Raw genomic sequence first — 9,675 nt, 5'->3', positions numbered from 1 at the left:
GCTTTTTCAGGAAGAACTGGACTTTTGTTTTGTTTTGTTTTTTTCAAGATGTTTTGCTTCTCATCCCAGAAGCTTCTTCAGCTCTGACAGGATAGTGGGGAATGGAGCTGAAGAAGCTTCTTGGATAAGAAGCGAAACATCTTCAAAAGAAGAAAGTCTAGTTGCCTCCTGAAAAAAGTACCTTTGGGACAACCATGACCTGGATGACTGAGATTCTCTACAGACTATTGCTTTTATTTGAAGTCTTGCTAACGCTTTGCTAAATTGAAAATATAAAATTAAATAACATTAGCATAATATGTAATGGTAAAGGTTTTCCCTATCTAGTTGTGTCCAACTCTGGGAACAGTGCTTATCTCCATTACTGAGACAAGGGAGCCAATGTTGTCTGAAGACATTTCCACAGTCATGTGGATCAGCATGACATCACAGCGCAAAGTCTGCGGCAAAACACGGAACACTTACCTTCACACCAAAGTGGTGCCAATTTATCTACTCACATTTTCATGCTTTCCAACTGCTAGGTAGGTAGGTAGGCTGTGGCAAGAAAGGGAGTTTGTCCTTTGCACAGCACTTGGGTCTTGAACCTAGACCAGTGATGGCGAACCTTTTCGGCACTGAGTGCCCAAACTGCAACCCAAAACCCACTTATGTATTGTGAAGTGCCAGTACGCAGGGTGGGATCCAGCCAGTGTTATAACTGGTATGGTGAGCACGCATTTTACACGCAGCCATGAACACAGCCACGCCTAACATGCACTGTGCGCACGTGCACAGGGTTTGGAAGAAATCATCAGCTCTGCTGCCTGGACAGTTGACAAGCGTTGCACGTGGGTGTGCAGCATTTGAAAATCCTTTCCTGCTTTTTCAACCTCAGCTGTGCTGTGCAAAGCAGCTAAGGTTGAAAAAGCAGGAAATAAAAAGCAGCCAAGAGCCCAGGCAGGTGGTTGGGCCAAAACAGAAGCCAAGAAGATCAGCACAGAGAACGGTTCTCTGCTGATTTTCCCAGCTACCACCAGGAGCGGGAGCAACTGGCCCTGGGCCAAGGCAAGCAAGCGAGGGAAGGGGGGAGTCACAAGGTCAGCAACTTACCAAATATGTGGTCAAGTGAGGAGTCAGGGCAAGCAAGCAGGCAAACAAACAAGCCGCAACAATAAGATGCAAGGAGAAGGAACCAGAGCAGCCAAAGAACCGTTAGGCAGTGTGCGTGACTCCGGAGGCAGGAGAGGCAGATGGGGCGGGGCGGGGCCAGCTAGTGAGGCAAAAAGTTAAGGTTTTTGCAAATAGGATAGGGGAGGTCAGTGTGATCTACAGACCCGGAAATCAGCTGGGAAGTGCGCATGCACGGTGGAGCTGAGTTGGGCTGACCACTCGCATGCCTGCAAAGTGGGCTCTGCATGCCACCTGTGGCACACATGCCATAGGTTCGCCATCATGGACCTAGACTGACAAGTTCGGCTTAACCACTGAGCCAGAGTGCCCCCCCCCCCATCACTAACATAATAAATATGTTAGATTTCTTGAAAAATCTCTTATAGAAATTAGTAGCATGTTTATTTTAAACTTGGAAGGAATTAAAGCATATATATTAGAATTTCATTTAATATATATTTGGGTGTTTTAAAATACAGAACATAGAGAATATCTTATAAGAGTTCTCTTTATGGAACATATTAAGGACTTTTTTAAAAAAAAAATAAAGGTTTTTTCATTTATGAGAACTCAACAGATCACATCAAGCACTTAGAGTAACAAAGCATATACTGGAGCTAATACACTCAGAACAATTTGAATATTCTTTGAAATTCATTAACAAAAAATATTAGGAATCCTAAGAGAAAACTAGAAAGCAGCTGGCTTATCACTTGAAACAACAAAACGGAGAAAGTTTCATCCCTGCAGTTCAGGCTGATGTTGGACAGTTATTTACTGAAACAAAATCTATTTTATGGTATTTGTATTCACTTATGTCGACTAGGGATTGTGGTAACTGCACAAGTTATCAATTTCCTGAAAAGTACTAAAGAGATTTCTTGGGATGATAAAATTAAATAAATACAGCTGTTGACATTACAAGAAAATGCTTTGCAAATATAAAGAGGTTGAGTATTGAATATGATTTATCTTTAATATTCCCTGAAAATACATCTGTAGAAGCATAATGAGACTTCCGGTGGCAAGGCAAGGACGAACAGAGATGTATTATTAATCTCTTTTTGCGGTTGGCACAATCCTTTGAGGGTGCACGAGTCCCATGCACGAGTCCCGGAGAGATTCGTGCCAGCGTGGGGGAGACTCGGGTTGCAGTGTGGGGAAAGCAACCCTCCTGCAGCGAAGAGGAGCCCTCCAGAGTCCAACAAGCAAGAAACAGCCCCCTATAAATGGCGGCTCCGAAGTCTGGATTGCCACCGATGTAAAGAAGCGAGTGAGTGACAGTTTGTGAGATCATTGGAGAAGAGTGTGGCAGAGAAAATTAGCGGCGGAGAGGAGGATTGGAATGCCATAGACCTTTATAAGGCTGTTACAGGTGTCTGTCTGGAGCACTAAAAGAAAGCAGCCAAAAAGCGGATGGGAGGCAAGTGAAAGTGAAAGGGCTTGGCAGACAGAAGAGAGAGAGAGGACAATAATGAGTAAAAAGGAAAGTTTATGAGGTTAGGAGACTAGCGGCTGGAAGGTGCCTGGAAGTTGTGGAAGATTTGGACTACCTCATTTGATTTTTATTCTGAAAAACTTTATTAAAGCAGAGACAGGAAGATCAGAGCTGACAGAACAGAGACAGTGTGGCGCCACAGGCGATACTTAGAAACCCTGAAGCTATCGTAAGAATATAACTGATATAAACCACTTAACAGCCCTTTAGGGAGCATACTGATCTAATTGAGGAGGTGGTTCCATCTGAAGAAAATCAGGAAAATTGAACTTAGGAACGCTAAGACAAAAAGTAAAAGGAAGCTTCCAAATGTGTGGAGATACCATGTAATTGCCTTATATCTCCTGTCCTTTTCTTCTCCCTTTCTTCTTTTTCTCCCTTTCATTTATGTATGTGTTGTTGATTTGTTTTAATTGTAAAATCAATAAAATTTATTTTAAAAAAAGAAGCATAATGAAACAGTAGACCTCAGATGTGCTAGCAACCTGTGAGGTACCTATTTAAATCCATGTTTATATTAAATAGGGATGAACATTGACACTAGCAGTGTAAGAAACTTGAAGGTTCATTAAATTTCACAATTGTCCAGTTGTACTTTTGGTTTCAATTCACTATGTACAGTATATCAAAACTGTTGTTATGAGCAATCCTGCTTTATAAAAAATGGCTTAAACTTTAAACAGCAGTAGTCTTCCTTTTATAGATTTTTTTTTATAATTTTGTTTTAGAAAGCGGAATTTGGGATGCTTATAATGTGACTGGTTTTCTAGGGAAGAATTTCCCTAAGAGTAGCCTAAATTACTAAGTGAAAGTAGCTGAATGCTTTCTGATTGTTGGCTAAAATCACAAAGTTGTTTGTTTCAAAGGACAGAAGAGTCATTAATTGCCTGTCATCAATAAGAGTCATTAATAAGCTGTCAAAAATATTCTGTGAAAATGAAGCAGGAAATAGTTACTCAAGTGTATGTAGAAAAATATGGCTAACTTGCTTTTTTCTTTTTTTAACAAACTGATCCTTGACAGTTGAACTGCTGAATATCTCAGCTGTCCTATAAAAATGTAGGGTACAGTCCTAGTAAGAATGGAATAGTTCTTTGTTCCAATTATAACATGATCTCAGTAATCTGAGTGACAATCTTGCATAGCCCATCTACATGTGAGTTGGAAGTAGAGGGAGGGAAGTAGCAAAGTTTGTGGGAAAGTCCCCCATTTTCCTAACCCAGGAATATAGTTGGTGAGCATGGAGGGCTAAGTGCTCTATTTTAATGTGACAGTGTTTTGCCTTACAAAGACAAATACCAAAATGTGTGTACTGTAAGTCTGTGTATAAATATTCACCTGACAAAACATCTCTAGTTTGCATAAGCATATATTTTTATGCAATTCAAACATGTTATTGAAAATTAAGCCTTATAATTTTCTGACATAATAATATGAAAGAAAAAGTGGAAAAGCTTTGTCCAATTATCATAACTACCTTCCTTTCTTCCCTGCTGTTTTTTATATGTTTCACTGATATCTTTTAAACTGATCTATTAAAAGTCTCTATTTAAGTAACAAAACTGGTGTCCTTAGGAAACTGAATTTTCTGCTCCTATTTTGTTTTTTGTCTTCCTCCACTCGCATATGAAGGGGTCTTCCCCCAATCTCAGATGCATCCCTATTTAATAGCAGTTGGGAAACGTAAGATTAAAATAAATGATGTCAAAGCATTTCTATTAATAATTTGAGAAGTTGGTGAACAAAGAAAAAGAATGATGTCTAAGTGATAAATGCAGTAATTCATATAAATATCTAAAGCTTCAAAAAGACAGTGGGAAGTCAATGAGGAAAAATGAAGATGGATGGTGCTGAATTTGCTAAAACCCCAAATGGTAGCCTATTATTCATTAGACTGACTGAAGGAGGTCACATGCTGCAAGCAAGAATAAGTGAGATGTCAAAAGACTTGATATTATGGTGGAATCAACAGACAATTATAACTGTTATAGGATGATGTGAAATGCCATGTTCATCCAATGTTAACTGATCAAAATGTAGCTCCTTTAAAATATTTGAACTGAATGTGATTATCTTTTAAAGGTAATAATTATCCAAAGGGTTAGAGTCCGGAACAGTGCTCATCATTCACTATAATGTGAAAGACTGTTTACATATATACTCAGCGGATTTCTAGGCAACAACAATTGTTTTAATTCTTCCTTTATTATTATAGAAAGTCAGTACTTATCTTCCTAGAAGAATGAAATAGTTTGGGAAATATTAAAAAAGGCAGAATATTATATTTACCCAAAAGGAAAAATGAGAAACATGTTTTTAGAGGCAAAAAGCAACCCCCACTTTCCTTAATAGCCCACAGCAAATGCCAGCACTTAAGCTTATTGAAAAAGGAAGACAAGTATCTAGATATTTCTATTCATAGGTGAAGCAAATACTGCAGGTAGAAATCCATTCAAGACAGGATAGTTCGAAGCTCCCTGCAGCAAAGTTTGAACAAAGGTAGAATGATGGGATTAGTCAAGATCCAAAACAGGATGAAAGCCATTAAGACACAATAGGAATTGCCCAACACCCTTTCATAACACAAGCCCCTTCATTGCATCATCTCAGAAAAGTCCAAACTTCAACCAAACCTGAAAGCTCAGACAAACACCTAGGATTTGCATTTCCTCTTTTGCCAGCTTTGACCCCTACATAACTCCTACATGACCCCATAGGAATCTGGCAACAGCCAATAGAATACATGTTCTTACATAGGAACAGGAAGTTCAAGTGCAAAGCCCAAATAAGATATAAAACCTTCCCATCTCAACTCCATTTTGTCAGCTTCCCAGAACCGCAAACTGGTGTAGTTCTGCTTCATCAATAAACCATCTTTCCAATCAGCCTCCATGTTTTCAATGTCTTTCTCCCAGCTTAGAACAGAACCAGATGGATATTTTTTCCCACATGAACTTTTCTTAATAACTCAAGATGGTAAGCATACCTAATACTTCTTCCTATTTTGGTTTTCATGCTTAACACAGGGACTAGAATTCATAGTCTCCCAATTTTTTCTCATTTGACTGAAGGAAGTGACAACCTACAAGCAAGATGAAGTGAGGTGAAGTGGATCTGTTGTTTGTGATATCTGACACTCTCTTCTAACCTTTTAATAGTAATTTCAATTTTTTATTTTTTTTTATTTTAAAAAAGAGTTTTTATATTTTGATCATACACAGTCCAGAGTCACATTTTGTGAGTGCCTTTATAAATGTGATACATAAATAAAATAAACATTCAATAGAAATCTGTCTTTTTGTAAGGATGGAAAGAAGATGCAGAAAATTATTTTTCAAAAGTAAATTGCATGTCTTTCAGATAACATGGATTTTATTAGCAATTTGAATGAGGAAGTGGAGATGGAGATAACATAACATCTAAAGAAGTGTAACTAAAACACCAGAAGACAGAAATAATTTATTTAAAGAAAGAGCAATGTTGATATGTTAGGGAAACGTCCTGAAAATAACAAGGAAATTAACAAGGAAAGAGCTGTGGTGGTGCAGTAGTACTACGGGCTACTTCTGCTGATCACTAGTTGCACTAGTTTGGCAAGTTTGGGTCTCACCAGGCTCAAGGTTGACTCATCCTTCCAGCCTTCCAAAGTTAGTAAAATGAGGACTCAGATTATTAGGGGCAATATCCTGACTCTGTAAACTGCTTAGAGAGGGCTGTGAAGCATTATGAAGTGGTATATAAGTCTAAATGCTATTGCTATTGCAAAGTGTATGCAGAGTGATTTATTTGAGAAACAAACGCACATGAGGGATATAGGATGGTAATAGTATTTGTGAAGAAGAGTAACAGTACAAATTAAACATTACTCAGCAATATGAAGTAGCTTCCAACTACACGCACACACACATGCACACAATTTTAGGTTCCATAAATAGAATTAGATTCTCTAAACAAGAATTAATACCTCCTTTTTTTCCTGCACTGATCAGGCTACCTTTAGTATTGTGTGCCATTCTGGGCATCACACTTTAAGGAAAATTGGGACAACTTGAATTAGATTAAAAGAAGATCAGTAAAGATAATCAGAGGACTATGTCCAACAAATAGAAATTGAAGCAGTTTCACCTGGAAAAGTGTGAAGAAGGATTTATCCTGGAAAAATGTGAGGAACCTTTCATGGGAAGAAAGTCAAATTCTGTTATTTTTCTTGATGAATCAATTAGATGAGTATAGTTGATTTAAGTGACAGGAATGCAAATTCTAGCTGAATTTTAAGGGGAAAGTCCTAAGATCAATAGCTGTTCAATTATTCAACCAATTATTCAGAATATCTTTATTGGATGAGTTCACTCTTCTGGTTATGAGTCAGATTACAAAAGAGTTTGCATTATTTTATTTTACTAATAATGTGTTGCCTTTTCTGAATAAAAAGCTATATAGTTGTGACTGGTTATGGTTTCAAGCCCCAGCTTAGCCCTGAAAGCCAGCTGGGTGACATTGGGCCAATCATTCTCTTTCAGCCTGACCCATCTCACAGGGTTGTGGAGAAAATAGGAGGAGGAAGGTATATTGGATTTGTTCACCACCTTAAGTAATTTGTAAAACTAATAAAGGCAGGATACAAATAAATTAAATCAGATTGGACTCAGTGACCTAAATAATCTCCCTTAACTTTAAAAGTTTTTTTGACTTTGATTTATACTTAAAGATGGAAAGAACTATGGAAAGAACTTAGATAACTTCAGATAAGTTATCTAACCTGAATCTGACAGGAGTTAAAATTCAGGTATATTCACTTTCTATAACTTTGATTTTAATTGGATTTGAATCCAAGGTCCAATTTCAAATGGTATAATTGCTCTGGATGCGTTGTACTACTTTGGTGTGCTAGGCATATCAAGCTATAACAATTACTTTCTTGCCCTGAAGTATCATACTATTCAGGGGTGAGCTTCAAATAATTTAACAACCAGTTCTCTGCCTGGTTGCTGGGTGGGTGTGGCCATGGTGGGTGTGGCCTAGTCGGCTTCCTGCACCAGCCTGGGAGCAAAAATGGGCTGCAGAGGGGGGCGATTTTGCCCTCCCCAGGGACCAGAGGCTCCCTGGAAGCCAGAAACAAGCCCATTTCCGGCCTTCTGGAACTTCCAGTAGGCCCATTTTTCATCCTACCCAGCCTCCAGAAGCTTTCCTTGAGCCTCTGAGAGGGCAAAAACAGGCTCCCTGGGCTCTGGAGGCTCTCTGGTGGCCAGAAATGGGCCCGTTTCTGGCCTTCCAGAATTTCCAGGAGGCCAGTTTTTCACCCTCCCCAAGACTGTGCATGGGCCCTGCACTTACCTGTGATCCCAAATGGGCCACGTGGGGACTCCTGGGAGGGTTGGGATGGGGTGAGTGGAGCCAGCCAGGGGTGGGTTCACTGACCTGGCCATAAAATTAACTGGGTCTCCTGAACCGATGCGAACCGGTAGCAGCCCACCCCTGGTACTCTTATACTCTCTAATAATATATTTTAAGTAATATTACAGGTATTGGGGTACTTTTGCCCCATTTTATAACCTTTCCTGCCACAGTAAATCACTACAGTTGTCAATGACAGTTGTTAAGTGAATCTAGCTTTCCCATTGACTTTGCTTGTCAGAAAGGCACGAAGTGTGATCACATGACGCTGGGATACTGCAATAGTTTAAAAAATCATTAAAATTACAGTTCTAATATGTGCATCCCCTCCCTGCATTGAAGTTTTGTTTGCTTTCTTTTTAAAAAATAGTCCTTTTAATGTAAATTAAGGGTAAAAGGTGTTTGAAAACAAAACAGAAAAGGAAACTTGTGAAAATAGCAAAAAGGAAAATGTTATTGATGTAAAAAAAAATCCCTTTGAGGGTGGGTCTGCTTCCATTATTTTTTCTTTTGACTCTGTAATGTAGTTTGAAAGTCGAATGCTAATCCAGGTTTAAAAAGAAATAAAGGTTGTAAGAGATCAAACAGCAAAGGCCTTATCATTCCAGGACAAAGTTCCTTGTCTCAAACACTAGGGGTCAGCCTTGCCTTATAAAAAGGACTCCTCTTTTAAAGGTTGACTTGAAGTGATTTGTTAGATTTCACTGTGCATGTATGCATTATTTTTGCAAACAGACAGAACCTAATTATAAGTGTATATGTGTATTTTTCTGTGTGGGATTTAGATCAATGGAAGAGGCAATGCCAGTCCAATTGACACACATTAATAATTTGAACAGGTAGTTCAGTTCTGCTCTGATAGAGCAATTACAGAACAGGAGATATAAGGCAAGAAATGTCACTATGATAATATGCATACCAAAGTAAATGGAAGAAAATCTGGACACTGTTTAGCAATCCCTGTCATTCATCTAAGTAATTCAACTGACAGCGAGAAACATGGGGAGGGTTGGCAATGATCTATTTATGTCTAATTTTAAAACATCATTCTGCTGTGTGTGGAGTTCAGCAGGTGAGCTTCAGGAAGCAGAAATAGGCAGTCTTTATGACACCAACCTCCAAAACAGTTTTGTGGGCAGACCCACAATGCAACTTTGTGTTCTATTTTTGCAATCCACTTGTCCATTTCTGCCCACTCTGAATTTGGGGTCAAGATAGATGTGACATTAAACATCTTTGCATCCTATACATGGGATCACATTTCATCTTTAAAAAAATTAATAGCATGTATGAGGCATCCCAATCACATCATGACATTATCACTTTTCTTCCACTTAAATTCCTCAATGAAAACTGGCATTTGCACTGTGCTGCGATAGGAACCTGGCTTAAAGACTGGGTTAATCTGATAAATAAAAGGATCTTAACATTAGAGGGCTTTGATCTCCAACTTGGATGGCGCACATTTATGTGGGATGAAAAGACTAAACACCACTTGTATTTTTAAAGGCATTATATAAGGAATGTGTTACTAAATATTTGGGAAAAGATAAAAAAGTACATTACTATAAGGTCCCACTGTGGTTATCTACAATGGAGGCAGTTACACATCCAAACATTTTAGATTTTGA

This window comes from Pseudonaja textilis, chromosome 2 (assembly GCF_049901715.1).
Source record: "Pseudonaja textilis isolate UNSWEBS1 chromosome 2, rPseTex1.2, whole genome shotgun sequence".
Taxonomy (NCBI): Eukaryota; Metazoa; Chordata; class Lepidosauria; order Squamata; family Elapidae; genus Pseudonaja; species Pseudonaja textilis.
The sequence above is the reverse complement of the archived record's forward strand: the minus strand, read 5'-3'. Positions refer to the sequence as shown.